Source organism: Seriola dumerili, unplaced genomic scaffold, assembly GCF_002260705.1.
Source record: "Seriola dumerili isolate Sdu_G_001 unplaced genomic scaffold, Sdu_1.0 BDQW01000138.1, whole genome shotgun sequence".
In the NCBI taxonomy this organism is placed as follows: domain Eukaryota; kingdom Metazoa; phylum Chordata; class Actinopteri; order Carangiformes; family Carangidae; genus Seriola; species Seriola dumerili.
In genome coordinates this window covers 7,958,233-7,972,855 of record NW_019174393.1, presented here as the reverse complement: position 1 = coordinate 7,972,855, position 14,623 = coordinate 7,958,233, and the positions used below count along the sequence as shown (strand labels likewise).

Here is a 14,623-nt window from a genome sequence, read left to right as displayed (position 1 = left end):
AGAAATATAATATTTGTAATAGTCATGATTGTTTTAACCTCTTTTGTGAATATCATGCCAGTTAACATTATGTGCTTTTGTGTGATTGATTTTACATTCAGTAATATGAAACTGACCCAATAAGCAGCTACTGTATGATAAGCTACAAAATTTGCTGCCAAAATTATTTGACCTATTAGGGTCACATTGCTGAGTTTTATGCTATTATGTCAAAGATCTAATTACTGTGGAAATCTTTCAGCATCCAATGTTGTTGAACTGTCTGTACCTTAATAGAAAATTGCTCTAACACCATGAGACACAATTTAATGTTTACAAATCTAGGATCACACTCTGTCACGGCTGTGTATCGCTTGAGCGCCAATCCACTCAAAATCAATAATACTTCCAAGTCAGCTTTTTTTGCTGCCCCAACCCCATTTCCCTCACTCCTAACACCTAAACTGTCCCATTTGAGCCATATCATTTCCATCTCCCAGAGGCTATGTATTTTACCAAGCCCAGTCACAGCCCCTTAGCTTCTCATGATCTATAAGCATCTGCCTCTCTCTCGGGGTCTCAGGCCAGGAGATGAGGGCTCTAGTAGGGGACTGGTAGAAGGATTAGCTTTCCTATCCTCCTCCAGCTCTTTACCATTTTAATGAGGCAGGGCCAGAGGGTCTTTCTTCTGCCCCAGCCAACTGTGTCATAGTCTGGGCCTGGGGACAGAATGCGGCTGCAGGGGTTCAGGGACGGTTCTAATACAGCACAGCCATTGTACGGGGAAATGGAGTGAGATATGGCACTGATGAGAGGGGAATGAGGAGAGGTGTGTGTGTATGAGAGAGAAACAGACAGAGACGGAAGTATGTGGGTGTCGTACATGAGTGTGTACGCACAAACCTCTATGTGTGTCTTCTCCCAGAATAAAAGAGTAATTTAGGGCTTTCTATGGGCCTACCTCCAAAGCTCCCCTGGTATGCACCCCGATAACACAGAGAGGGCACATGTGGATTAACTCTCTATTGAAGGAACTGTAATTACCTGCTGATATGAATATTATTATTACTACCAGGCAAAAACCTCACAATTTCCCTTTCAAAAATCCACAAAACCAGCCAAGTGAATGGCAAGGGTTAACTAAGCAGGAAAAGGGAATTGGGTGGTAATGCTTCACTTAGTGTTTGCAACATCACCTTCACAGAAGACAAGAAACATCAGGCCAAGTCAGTGAAAGGGCAACTGTGTGTGGATGTATTGTGTTGAGATTAAACAAATACACAAATGTGTCCGAGCACAGTTTTTTCTCTTTAAATTAACATTGATATCTATACATCTATACATTGTGTATTGGATACATTCAACCGTACAATCAAGGCCAGATGATTCACAGCATTGTAATCCACTGGACGTACGGGTTGTACTGTATTCAGTGTTAGTAAATTGGCTCTGACATACACGTCCAAAGCCACCTGGGGTTAATGAAGGCAGATGTCTCCTGATGCTTTAAGGGAGGACAAAGCTACTGTCACTGAAGTAAGAGAATGGATAAAAAAAAAATAAAAAAAACATACGCCTGCCATTGGGCTTGACAGCAATGGACAGCGGGAAAGGCAAAGGGGCTGAGGGCTCTAGGGGTGTGTGTAAAGATCAAAGGTGTGTGAGTGTCTGTGTCTCTAGCGTGCACATGGATGTGCATGTGCTTGTCCGTGCTTTCATGGGAGCAAGCATCCAATGACACCTCAAAAGAATCTAGACTGAGACAATTTTTCAGAATCTACAAAACCCCTCTGCAAAACAAAACTGGAGCCGCAGCAGGGGGTCTGAGTGCGTCCTCTCTATTGGACAAAAGGCTTGTCAATCATCACAGGGGGTCAGGAGGGTGGTCAAAACTCAAGTAAGGGTACAATGGCTCTTTGGGATTTCTCACACACAGCCACGCACACACTCACACAGACAGACGCGCACACACACTCGGCAAGAATGCATGGCTAATCAACCTTGGGGAAAACACACAAATAACCTTGAACTGATGTTCTGTGTGTCAGTGATAAAGGGTTTCATAAAAAGAAGGAACTAGACCAGCCGAAGAATGCTACTGATGTGAATGCGTGCAGCCATGGCTATTGAATTGCTTATAATGGAGAAGTCCATGAAGAGGAGTCATTGATACAGGCTGAAGTCCACTTCACGGTGGTTTTGGCATTAAGAGGGTGAGACTGAGAACCATTTCACAGCCAAAGACACTTGGCCTTGGGGCAGAAATGCCTATGGCGTAGGACTAGGCTCAATGCTATGACCCAAGGGTGTCAAGGGGCATAGAACACAATCATTACTGTCACTAAACTTGACAATGACTCTGGCTTTGTCCGTCTGTCTCAATCTTTCTCACGCACACAATGAATGACCTCAGACAGAAGTAGCAATCACCCATGCCAGTCATCCAAGCCCTCTGTAGTCACATCCTGAACCAATGACACAGCCCAGACACCCACCCCTTTTTTTCTGCAAATCTCTCCTCTTTTTTCATGCGCTCTTCTCATTTCCCTTTACCTTCCAAATAACCCCCTCTCCTAATACTCCTCTTTTACCTCTCCCCCCTTCCACTCCTTATTTCACACTCCAGTTTTGTCTGCTATCTTCTACCAGATCTTAACCTCTTTTCAGCTCACCTTTATTCTCCTTTTCTCTCCACAACAAGGCTGTTTCCTCTGTGTTCAAGCCCTATAGTCCCAGGGCAGGCTAAATCACAGCCAGCCACAGGCACTAAATAAGAACAAACGCCTCTGCTTTACCTGGGCAGTCTCCCTGAGGGGACACTGAGAGACGGGAAGACAGCTAGCATTCTCTCAATTTCTCTCTGTAAACCCCCTCCCCAGCTCCCCTCACTCTCTGCACCGTGTGTAATTGAAAAACACAAGACCCAAAGGCCTTTACTTTCTTCACTAAAGAAATAGGGCGAATGCCTCATAGGGAGAAGAAGAAAAAGGGAGGGTGCAGGGAGACACAGAAAGAGTGCAATGTGGAGGAGTGGGAGAAGTGACTTAACTGGACAAAAAGGCAGTCACTGAGGCTGGCATGTGTAGTACCTGGCCACTGGAATCTGTATGCACACAGTGAGGGACTGTTTTTAAGAGGAGAGAGAGGGCAACAGGCGAGAAAATAAATCGAGCAGGAGGGAAAACATCATATGAATATATAATTAAAGATCTAAAGATCATGAAGTTGCACAACATACTGAGAATTTCTAATTTTCCGGAAACTGTGTTGTACTTTGTGAATGTACAGAGTCAAGTGGAAACAGGAGAACAGGGAGAAAGTAACAGCGAGAACTGGAGTTCAAGGTAAGTTCTGACTTCAGTTAGAGTCTGAGTGCTACAAAATGCAAATCGCTTGCAAACCACAGCTATACTAGGAATACAGCATCAAGTGACAAAGGCAAAGGTTGATGATGTTACTCCATGAGAGTTGTCTATCCAACATGAGTGTGTGTGTATGCGTGTGTGTGTGTGTGTATGTGTGTGTAAAGAATAAAAGAGAAGTTGTGCAGGGGGCTGCTTGAACGATCCTCCATCCTGTTAAGTTGTTGGATTTCGAACAGCAGATGTGTATTAATCCCCATACTGATAGGACACAAGCTCAGGGGCTCTCTCATCACTCTATTTACACACACACACACCCACACACAAAATAATCAAAGGAACATTCACCTGTCTCTTCAACAGTATCCACAGAGGGACATACACAATATGCTGAACATGCACAACTCCCTTGTGCAACTTTTAGTCACAGATCGACATCAGTGGAATCACAAATGCCCGACATGTTTGTCTTAAGAAATCACCCTAAGACTCGGATGTGCATGAGCATACATATGAAGCCAGTGTGTGACTAATTATTAATTTCTTCTTTGTGTATTAGTGTGTGTCACTGCTCCTGCCTGACTACTTTGCATTCTCATCTCTGCCTCTCACGTCGTGCACACAGATGAAAGCGGGACTTGTGTGTAATTAATTGAATATGTTTGTAATTAGGGGGTGAGAGAGGGAGAGATGCATGCAAGCCTCCCTTTGTTTTGTCTGTTGCGCCTAACAACAGCACAGGAAAATAAAAACTGATTACACAGAACACTAATTACCATGGAATTATCCCCCTCACTTCACAGGGTTAATTCTTATTCCACATGTGTATATGTGTTTGTGTGTGCACTCACTGTGCATGAATACACATACAATTTGTTTACCTTCCTTCCACATGGACATGGACACACACTTTGATACTACAATCAGTGTGTTATTGACCATTAGCCTGATCACAGAGAAGCATAAACTCGGGATGGAAAGGTAATGAAATATTTACCTAACAAGAAAGCAGCCTGCTTATTTGTTGGTGAAACTGTGTGACATTTGCTGTCAGGGACAAAATAGATGTAACTGATGATTTGCTATTAGACAGTACACACACTAATGAGCTCCGAGTTCCATGGACTCCAACAATAATGCTTCTTATTTAACCTCGACTTTGTATTTTCTTGTTTATAACTCAAAGATTTATTAGAAAATATCAGATCTTCAAAATTTCAACATTTCCAACAGTTGACAAGGCGCAGCCGAGAGACACTGGAAGGAACAAGGAAAAGGAAACGCAGCCAGGGAGAGAAGAAGAGAGAGAAGGACAGTGATTCCAAACCCTGGTCAGTCTTAACTGACCAGTCTCAACCTTCCACTCCACCCCCACCCCCATTACACAACACACACACACACACACACACACACACACACACACACACACACACACACACACACACACACACACACACACACACACACACACACACACACAAGCCTTTGGGTGGGAAATTAAAAAAATCTCTTAACAATACTGCAGTGAATGACCCAGGGACTGTGAAATCAGGATCTATTCACAAATAAGGCCAGACAGCTATTAAAAATGGTTCAATAAAGTGCACTAATCGTACTTATGTTGGTCTCAAAAGTCAAGCTCTGCTGCTGAATAAGCACAGCAGTGCTTTCACGCCGGCCTGCTTTCCTGTTATCTTTGCCTTTTGCTAAGCAGAAAGAGTTGGTAATGAGTTGGTTGGTTGTTTGGATTGTTCTGTTTATTCATTTTGTGTGTGTGTGTGTGTGTGTGTGTGTCTGTCTGTCTATTTGAAAGTACATATACTCAAAAACTGGTGGGCGCACACATAATTTCCAACTGTGCCTAAAATGCCATCTGATTAACAGCCCCATTTTTGCTTGGTGGCGTTAATAAGCTTATCCTCCGGCAGCTTTTAGACAAACAAACACAGATGCACAATCAACACCTAGAGACCAACTATAAAAGCATTTGAGGCTTTTAGAGTGAGCCTCTATTGGCATGGGGCAGTAAAGAGGTCTGTACGCGCACACAACCATGCACCACAACAAGTAACAAACTATAATTAGCAAGAAGCAAAACACAAACAATAACAGAGTAAACAGATCTTCTGGTGTTAAAGTGGTGAAGTTGTTTATCCTTATTGTTGGTGGTACATAGTTCGTATTTATCAAAACAGTAATATGAACGCAAATATATTAGTTATCACCCTTATCTGGAAGGAGGGCAAAAACAGGTAAGGGTGTGACAATTTGAGACCTATAAGTGTACTGAATGTAGAGAGTTTACATTATAGCAAGGACGCTTGAAAAATATCTAGCAGATGTTATTCACCTTGAGCAGAATGGTTTTATCAAGCACAGACGAAGGCAGGATAATATTAGAAGAACGTTAGATATAATATAAAATGTCACAGAGAACAAGATAGAATCGGCCCTGATTAGCCTAGATACCCAAAAGGCATCTGATGCAGTTAGTTGGACATTTTTATATAAAGCTCTGTACAAATTTCGATTTCATGAGGACTTGAAATGATTCAAACAAACCAACAGCTACAATTAAACAGGGACCTTACTGCCTCTTTTACTCTACAGCAGGGATGCAGACAAGGCTGTGCCGTCTCTGTTCTCTTATTCGCCATAAAGCTGGCATGATTTGGAGATGATATTTTGATATATTTCCAACAAACCACCAAATCTCGACCCAAACTGATGTGCTGCCTAGAGGGATTTGGCTCAATGTCTGGCTGTAAAATTAATGTATCAAAGACACAAGTTTTTGCTTTCAGTTACAAACCCACATGGGATATTATACAAGAATATCAGTTAAAATGGGATGCTGATTCATTAAAATATTTGGGTGTGTATTATATTTACAAAAAGTCCTGATAAGCTTGTCCAACAAGGACCTCTTAACAACAAACCAAAGGCAGATATAGGATGACAGTATCTTCTCCCATCCCCAAATTGAAGTTCAAGAGATCTTTCATAATGAATATTCTAGCATTACTGTATCTTATTCAAATGCTGCCCCTAGAAGTGACAACCCAACAGTTCATAGAATGGGACAAACTCATATCCAGATATATATAGAATGGTAAAAACCCAAGAAATAAATATAAAACCTTACATCTCAAAAAAGAGCACGAGGGAATGGGGTTCCCATGCTTGTTAGAGTGCTATTATGCAGCCCAGCTGAGGCCTCTCATATGTTGGTGCAAACCTGGCTGTTTTGGTGATGGAAGGAGCTAGAGTTAGCACCGGCTGATAGAATTCCACTTCAAGCAATTGTATCTGGTGAAACACTAATCAAACATCTCTTGGACAGAGCAAATCCATTCATTAACACGTCCCTGAAGGTTTGGAAGGAAATTCAAAAACTGTGCAATATACAAAGAAGGGCAAAACCATTATAGTGGTTTGCCTTTGACTGTGATTTCTCCCCCAACTTGAGTGACAAAACATTTAGTGTATGGGCAGGGAAAGGGGTTTCAGCTTACTGTACTTACTGATACATAAGGGGGCACTAAAGAGTTGTCAGACTGTGAGGGAAGAATCTCATTTTGAACAGTAAGATTTCTACAGATTCCTCCAAATGTGACATTATTTGAGAACACTCATAGGAGACATTAATTTGGAAAACTTAAGAGGATGGAATAATGACATTTTTTATATCCGCCTACAACTCTGAATACAACACCAACATTATTTCCAGGATATACAACTTCCTTTGAAATATAAAATCATATGAGGCACAGTATGTTCAGGAGAAATTGGATAGGGAAAGTAACAGGGTTCTCTCTGGGGAGGAGTGGCATATGATTTGCCAAACACAGTGGTAAACTACAAGTTCCCTTATTTGGAGGGAGTTTTGTTGAAAGAATTTGGTTAGATTCTTCATTAACCCTCAGCAGAAGCGACACAGAATTATCAACTCGGACTCTTGGAGGCAATGCCAGGCCAAAAATGCAAATCATTATCTTTTGGTCTTGCCCTATTCCTACCACTTATTGGAAGAATATCCACCTGACTTTACAGGAGGTATTCATAATAGATACTATACATAATAGATCTGACGTTCTGTATCTATATAACATCCCACAAGAAACTGGCTACTGGCTGCATGTAAAAAAAAGCCATAACTCACAAAGGGTTAAAGTCTCAAGCTCCCTTGACTGAGGACTGGATAGACATAGTTCACCAAATATATACAATAGAGAAAATGACATATTCACTCGCAGTACACCAAGACATATGGGCATAACTTGAATCTTACCATTCCTTCCAGTTGTGTCACACATCGCTCTGTTTTTTGGAACCAGAAGTGGATGCCTGTGAAATATGGCCAATGAGGAGGAAGCCTGATGAAGTTTTCATCTGGAAATTTTGTTAAGTAAATAAATTTACTGGGGTGATAGAGTTAGATGACTTTGACACTGGCAGTTGAAAGCACCACCACTATGGAAACAGATTCATGATCGATAATGTGTATTTTCTTCCTCAATACACAAAGGTTTGAAGGTCAGTATTCTCCTACTAATTCCTTTGCTGTACACATGCCAAACTAAACAGTGAAGCCTCAACAACCAAGCTAATAAAATACAGGAAAAAATGCAAAAGAAAAAACAAGCCAGACAGACAGATGACAGCAAGTGCATCCAAAGTATGTGCTTTCTGAAAGACAATATATCTCTTGGATCTATTTTTTTCCACTGAGGTGGACCTGAGGGGAGGGGGGGGGCACAGTCTTCCCTGTAGATTACAGAAATGGAAGAGTGGATCCCTTTGGACCTTTCTGTCTTTCTCCCTGTCTTTCTCTCACTCCCTCCCTCTCTCTCTCTCTCTCTCTCTCTTTCTGTTTTCTTACATCCCTCTGTTGCATGGTTCGGCTCGTCCTGTGTTACCATGGCAACAGGGACTGGTGCGGCAAGGCTAGGACTAAGGAGGGAGAATGGAGAATGAGAGAGGGAAGGAAGAGTCCACCTGCAGTCCCCTACCAGCAGCAGAAACCCTGAGGGGAATCTAGAGGGAAAGACGAAGAGACAAGAGTTCATCCCCAACTTCCTTTTTCACACAAACGAATTTGTCCTTCAGCATCAACACTGACTTGTCCTTCTGTCTCTTCCTCTCTTATCTCCACCCTCTGCTCCTTTATCATGCCTTCTCTTTTTCCACAACTCTCTTTCCCTCAGTCTTTGTCCTTACAACCTTTTTCTTCCTCTTTTCTTCCTCATCTCCTCTTCTTTTTAGTGTCTGTCCCTCCCTCCTCTCCCCCTCAACCCCCTGGAATGAATTAGTAATGACAGTGATTTGGTCCACAGTGGTGAAGTAGAATTGTAATTATAAAAATGTCGCTCCTGGTTATGCCAAGAGAATGAGAGGGGAGGCCATTACTGTCTGTGACATCTGCACTTTGTTGGAAAGATAGTAGAAAGAATTCTGCTTTATTTTATTTACAGGGTCATATCAGTCTTATATGTAATAAGAGAGCTTAAAAAAGAATGACAAGAGGTTTTATTCTGTGTTGTCACAGTGAATTTCTTTTTATGGACGTATGACCGTCACATTATGTCTGAGAGAAACATTTATTCTTGAAATGTCACCTTATGACATTATGTGGGAGACATACAAATTGATGGTTAGACTTCTCATGCCTCAATTTATTCTCACCCAACACTTTAGCTATATATTTGGATCTTCATAACATTTTTATGTTTCTGGATTGTTTTCCAGCACAATTCAGATATAGCATGTGACATTTAGAATAATATGTACAGTACATTGGCTTTCCCAGAAGAGGTGTTCATGAATGACAAAAAGCTGTTTTAGAAAAATGAATAGAATGAACTAGATGTTCTGGCCTGCCCTAAAATGTATGAAGAGATTCTACAAGCCAAAAGGCTAATTATTTTATTTTATTTTATTTTATACAATAGTGGATTTATGTTTATCTAGACAATTCGATTGTACTGGCACAATCTTGTGTGAAGTTAGGACTCACAAAGAGCAATGTCAGGCGCAGTGCATAAGAACACTGCCCTTCAACCAGAAACACAAGGATCATGCTCCTTCATTGGCAAGCATCCACTGTGCCGGGTTTCCTTTGAGAATGACCCTGAATATCTATCAGCTCTGGAGCTGCTGTTGTGCTGCCGACTATCTGGTTTGACAAAGGAAGAAGCCAATCCCTTATTAATTAATGATATAATGCATAATCATCACCAGTATATCAAAAAGTTAAGTTTCTTATACTCTCAAAAATACTTGCAATATACCAAAGCATGATTTCATGCTTTGATAGTGATATATAGCCGTATCATGATTCCCTCTATATTGTTATGATATGAGAAGTTTATGTGGCTTTAGAGGCAGTGCAGAGTAATAAAGTTTATCTATATCTTTGTCTTTCAGAGTCACAAGTAAAGGCAGAGCTGTCACACTGATGTAACAATCTGACCTGAGCAGGGCCAGTGTCGAGACTCCCATCAGACTGATAAAGATGTTCATAAAAGGATTTATATTGGCTGTCACAGAGTGTATAGATTCTTATCAGGCACATATAGATGCAACATCCATGCACAACAACGCATACAGATGGAGGGAGACACAGCACACACACACACACGCACACGCACACGCACACACACACACACACACACACACACGCACGCACACGCACACACACACGCACACGTGAACGCACTCATGCAAGCAAACCAACTGTGATCTGAGTGATCTCACCAGCTGATTCTGGTTCAGATTTGAGGTATTGGATGACGAGAGGAAATCACATAGAACCCAGATATAATCAGATTCAGGGACATCCGCTGCCTTGCACCGAAACACAACTGGATCACGTTTTGACACATAACACAGGCAGCCTGCCTATCCCATCATTACTGCAGCTCACATTCCCTTTGAAAGACAACATAACCTAATTACCAGCATCCTGTTTTAGACAAGGACAATACATGGGTGTGTGACAGTGTGTGTGTTTTTGTGTGTAAATACATGTATATCGACACATTTTGTGCGTGTTGAATATCTTGATGTTTCAGATACGTATTATTACACTGGGGTGTATCCCACTGAAGGTCACACATCTACATCCTGCCAAACAAAATATCCTGGTTCTTTATCCATTCAGCCTTAAAGACATTAAGACTGATACTGTCTGATGTCACATTTAATAAGAATCATCGATCATGGATTTGTAGTTGTAGAGGAATATAAATGTAAGATTCTGATTTGATAAACCCTCAGTCATTGTCACTTGTTGCTGTTTGCAGCGCAGAATTGAGTGGTGATCTAACATAGTGTCAAGACTAGCACTACCATGTCTACTATCAGTGTGCTGATGAAGGCCACAGTCACCATTCCTGTTGGCTGCTGACAGTGTAGCATTATAAATCATGTTGTTGGTCATGTTAAAAATCGGATTTTAGACCAGGCATAGACTTTTGATACTACTAAATGTTTAAGACACAGGCTTTCGATAGTATCAAACATTTCTTTGTTGAGTGAAAGGTTGAATGAGGACATCTCGGGCTGATATCTAAGTGACTCAAGACAAGAGCATGTGGGAGGGAACTACATGTCTGTCTTTGAAAATTTACATGAGAAATTCTAAGGAAAAATAATAAAGGAGGAAAGGGGAAAGGCGATGAAATCCTAAACCCCCATCACTGTCCTTGTCACAGTTATATAATAAAATGCAATAATAAGCAAGTTGATTAGAATAAATGCAGTACACTGGAGAAGCTTTTTATGACTGATATTGCCTCTGTATACACATAATGAAGAGAGGATGGATGGAAAGATGGAGGGATGGAGAGGCGTTATGGTGCAAGACCCATTCATTAACAGAATCCATTAGTGCATAAATGAACAGTGGAAATAAAACAAACAGGAATGAATAATTACAATGTACTGACTTGATACAGCACATGTCTGTGTCTGTCCAGTGTTAATGTTAAGATTAATATGCGTGTGTACCCTCTGCCATGTGTGTGCGTTTCGGAGGCTAACAAAAGTCATAAACACTAGTGCTGACTGTTATCTGGCCCTTCTCAAGGTTACCATGAGCTGCTTAATTAACACACACTGCCAGGGGGAGGCTCCACCGATACAACAGCAACACACCAAATTCTCTATCAGTGTCTCTGCAACATTGCTGCAGGCAGGTAGTATTTGCTGTTCACACAAGCAAAATGAACCAGCAATAAATCAAACTGAACAAAAATCCAGGCGCCCTTGCACTTCATGTGGAGGTACGTCGATGAGAGAATTCATGAGCGTGTTGTTTAACACAAATACACAGAGAGAATGTTAGTGAGTAATCCTCCCAACATGCCAAGGAAATGTTTAAAACCACTTAACACTCTGTGAAAGGGAAGTTGTTATTGCCACAAACACATATCTACACTATATTTATGCAACTTTTTGTTGTTTGAAAATAAAAAATAATTGTAAGCTTTCTGATCTGTAACAGCCAAAATGGTTGCTTTTGAAAATGCATTGTGTGTGTGTGTTTGTGTGTGTGTGTGTGTGTGTGTGTGTAGACAGAGTGTGTTCAAACTGAAACATGTCCTTGAGCAAAACAGTGTGGAAAGAACAGAAGACAAGACCGTAACTTTACAGCAATACACAGACACACAGCTGTTCTCCCTCTCTCTCACACACATACACTACACACACATTCATGCACAATAATCTCAATATGCTCCACTACTACTACTACAGACACACTGAACAAGACAGGGAACGAATACCGTACTGATCACAGACACTGTCCTGCTGTGTTCCTATCACATACACAAACCAACCAAACGTATTCTTTGTGATCTGCCTCACCAACACACCTCTGGGTGAACATTGAAATACACAAGGTACCAACAACAAACACAAAAATACCCATATTAAAGCAAATTCACGTCTACATGTACATTTACATAGACATCCACATCTATATTGCTCCCTCCTCAATTAATTTCCCCTATCTCCTTTTTAAGTTTGCCTCTGACCCAATGCTGCCTCTCTTTTCTTTCTCTCACCCTCCCCATCAAACCCTCTTCTCCCTGATGGCCACTCTCTGATCTGTTCCCTGACACGCAAGAGGAAGAAGAGAAAAGCAGTAGAACATAAAGAGAGAAAGGAAAAAGTAAACAGAATGACAATGCCAGAGAGGGTGGGAGCTCCTCCACCATTAAAGAGTTCAGAGAAACAATTGAGAAGGAAAAAAGGAAGGAAGAAAGAAGTAAAGAGAAGGGACAGCACAGGCTACAACTAATGTATCACCTATGATACAGCTGACCTACAACAAAAACCGCCTGCACTTAAAACAAATGATCCAAATAATGAATCCACTGGAAAGCTTTGTCAAGAACATTTGTCCATGAAACAGACAAGTCATTAAAGCACACCGTGTTGGATTAGGGGAGCGAGACCGGCAGCAGGAAAGATAAACACAAATGATAAGCTTGATGAAAAGTTAAAGTAAGCAACAAAGGTAAGAAAAGAAATCGAATTAATTGAGGCTTGAACAGATTGAAAGACAAATCAATGAAAGAAATTAACAAAAGAGGAACTGAAGCAGATATGCAGATTGAATGGAGCAAATCACGAGTGCAACACAACATACAATCCTCTGAACCAGTTCATAAATAGAAAAAAGGATGGAACAAAGGAAGGAGAGCGCAAGTAGAAAAAAGAGAAGAGAATAGAGAAGAGCATGGTTCCTTTAGTGCTGAGTCCCCATGTGTCTGACAGTCCAATGGATGATTTATGGCGAGCATTGTCTAGCGGTGTAATTGGCCGCCATGTTGGTCTCTAGTGTGGGAATGAGTGCAAGAGAGAAGCGGAGATATTTCAGGAACTGTGTGGACTATGTCCAAATAGCAGCAATCTATTGAGAGAGGTGGAAGGTAAAGAGGTGGAGAGGCTGAAAGGAAACAAGACTAGGTAAAGATGCTGGTATATGTGGCTGGACCGTGCCGTAGGCTATTTGCATTCTGCCTAGTGTCAGCTGGTTTCAGTACTTTATCTGTTCGCCTCTCTCCTGCTCTCTGTGCTCACATATACAGTATTTTAATACAGCTGAATTCCCACTAAAGCTGTTCTCATTGACATGTTTTTCTGTTTCTGTTGTCAGACAACAGAACAAGTTTGAAATAGTGACTGAAACTGGGTCCATTAAGACTACATGCTAACCAACACTCACTTCAAAGCCATGTCCAAGCTGCTGGTCTGCACTCCTAAAATCCTGATTTATAACCATGATGTCATCTGACTAAATCACCAAAGTTAAAGACAAAGACTTTGCTCTGATTTTGGTTATATTTGATTGTAAAATAATGACAAAGTTGCAAAGTTAATTGTCCTTTTCCCAAAGCGAGGGCTGGGAGCAAGTACTAGAGAAATATTTTAAACATGTTTATCCTAGTGATTAGTTTCAGACCTGAAGTCTTTTGCTCATTGTTTATTCAAACTAGGGAAGAGAGCAAACGTCAGCTGATGATCTAGTACCACGTAAACAGGTGAGTAACACCTCATCAACATGCCATCAGTGTCCAGCGACATAGTTGCACCCATGCCTCAATTTAAATGTTTATTGATATATGTGCTCAGCAGTGAGATCACTGAAGCCACGTCAAGATGAGGTCATGCCTAGTGATCAGTGATTTAAGATGAAGTGCACAGGGTGCCCCCCATTGGCCACAGTTAGGGCTACTGTGCTCGACTCCTGGCCCAGCAGGCTTTTGTTGCATGTGATGTCGTCCCCCCAGAGTCCTGACCGTGTGCTACACACATTAAAAATGTTTCTTTGAATTAACTCACAATATTGAACAAAAAAAAAAATTTCATCTAGACTTAGGTTTCATTCATGTAAGTAAGCAGCCATAGAGCCAAAGAAAAACTACAATGTGCGTCAAGCAGGCCCAGCAAGCAGGAAGGCACCAGAAAACGTAAAAATTGGTTTTTGACTATGTGCTGGGTCAACAGCTTTAATTAGAACCAAAGGGGTCACAATACTTAAACACATTATCCAGTGTTGAGTACATCTACTGATGACAGACTAATACAATTTAATGCAGCATCAATGTAACTAAAGATTTTGATTCTACTTCCATTATATGCAATATATTTACATATATTTTAGGAAAATCAATAATCTTCTCAAATTAGGTCTCCCATTTGATCTAATTTCGTAATAAGATTCTTCTTATACAGATAAATGATTGAGCATATTCAGTCATCTACTTGTCCAA

At 41.0% G+C, this 14,623-nt stretch overlaps 1 protein-coding gene across 3 annotated transcripts in view; it reads right to left on the bottom strand.

Annotated features, from left to right (window-relative positions):
- The window catches only part of plxna4 (plexin A4), a 239,595-nt gene that overhangs the window by 118,485 nt on the left and 106,487 nt on the right, over positions 1–14,623 (bottom strand). The window lies entirely within an intron of this gene.